Here is a 2,026-nt window from a genome sequence, read left to right on the forward strand (position 1 = left end):
GCGAGGCTGGCGTGTCGCGCCTGCGCGCTGCGGCTCTCCGGAACTTCTTCCCCGTCACCACTGGCACCAAAGAAGGTGCAGGCGCTTCCGGGCGAGTTTTCGCGAGAGTTGAGCGCCCCCGCGCGGCCGAGTCCGGCTGACTGCACTACAGTGGTCTCCCGACTTTCAGAGTGTGCTGGGTACAGATGACAGGCTGTGACGCGGGGTCCGGCGCTCACAGGCTCAGAGCGACCCGACCCAGAGAGCGGGAGGCCCTGTTAGGTGAGGCGGGGAGGAAGGAATGCGCGCGTGGCCGGTCGAGGAGACGGTCTGCGGGAGACAGCTTGGCACACGTGGCCTGCCTGTGTGACATGGGCTCTGTGCCCCTTCTTGGCTGCAAAGAGACAGTTCCCTCCTGAATAGACGTGAGGAGCTTCCCAGGGTTAGATTCCTGGACACCCCTCCTCCCCCACGAAGCTCGGAAGGAATCTTAGGAGTAGGTCTTGAGAGTTACTCTGCGTGGAGCAACAGGCGAGTCTCCTGTACGTCTACGTATGGGAATCAGTGGCGGAGGTCGCGGAGGTCGACCTCTGCCCTCACCGTGCATCACAACCTCCCAGGAGGTTTTTATAATGGAGACATAAGTCCCACCCCGTAGAATGAATTGGGGTCCGACTTCGATATTTTAGAACTCCTTTTTGGGGGCAGCCAAAGTAGAGAATTACAGAGGTCCAAATGCATGAACAAGATGAACTGGTGTTGGGGTATGGACCTGCCCCACCTAGACAGCAGAGGAGAGGGCAGCCTAAGTGTGGGGATGGCCCCCACTAGGGAGTTAGGCAGGGCACTGTACCAAATTCCTATTTCATCTTGAGAGGTAGGAATCCCCACTCTGACAGTTGAAGACACTCGTACTCAGAATTAAGTGACCCAGAGAGAACCTGGATTTGCATTCAGTTCTATGAATTCAGAGTCCAAATTAGGTGGTCTGCTGGTAAGAGCAGAGAATGGAGGCAGGGACAGGATGGGTCCCTTGGCTTCATCCCTGATGTGCACCTGCTCTTGCGGTGCACCTGAGTGCTACCCTCCCCGCTGCCTCCTCCATGTCGGGAGCTGAGTCAGTGCTACTCTGTAGAGCACATGCCTGACCTGTCAGGTGACCTGACTATACCATGCTAGAATCTTGAGGTACTCCACAGGGGTATATGGTTGCTGCCTCAAGTCCCCACCTGCTCACAGTCACTCCTGACCCCTCCCAGTCATGCTCAGGACACCAGTCTATTCTGATTGTTCAGGATGTGATGTGGCTAGGTGTTTGACCAATTCCACAGGCCAATCAACAGGAAATGGGAGGTCTCAGTCTGGAACAGCTTCCTCTCCCAAGAGACAGGCTGTTTACACTAGGAGGGACACATCAGGCCCCACTTGAAATTGTTACCAGAGTCCTAGGCCTGAGAACCAACAAATCAAGTCTGGCCACTCACCACAAAAACCAAAAGGAAAAAAGTGAAATAGTGAAAAGAAGGAAAGGAACTTTAGCCAACATGGTCATGTTGGAAAAACAAATGAGATCAAGTGTCTCAGCCTTGTCTTTAGGGGTTCTGATGTGAACTTCAGATTTGAACAGAGGAAGAATTGGGATGGGGGCAAGATGTGCACATATGAAGCACCACTTGTTCTGGTGGATGATGATCTCAATTTCAGTCCTGTGACATAACTCTGAAGAAGTCCTTGTCACTGGAGGGGACGGTCTCCATTTACTTCACAGGGTGTTTGTCAGACCTGTGATCCTGGAAGTGGGGAGCAGTTGGTTCCCATGGGATGATTGCTCCTTACAGGGCTGTCTCATCAGGGGGTGATCTGCCTCCAAGGCTCTGCTGTTCATAGAAGGTGTCGGGCAATGACTGAAGACTTCTAGGCATCACTCTGAAGAGGTCTGGAATAGGACTTATAGAACCTGGCAATTTAATTTTCCTGCAAATCTTAAAAATAATTACTCTTACGTTTGCATCTTCAGCCTTAAAAGGATAGGATTACCAGCTTTGGT

The sequence above is a fragment of the Sciurus vulgaris genome, assembly GCF_902686455.1.
Source record: "Sciurus vulgaris genome assembly, chromosome: 17".
Classification (NCBI taxonomy): Eukaryota; Metazoa; Chordata; class Mammalia; order Rodentia; family Sciuridae; genus Sciurus; species Sciurus vulgaris.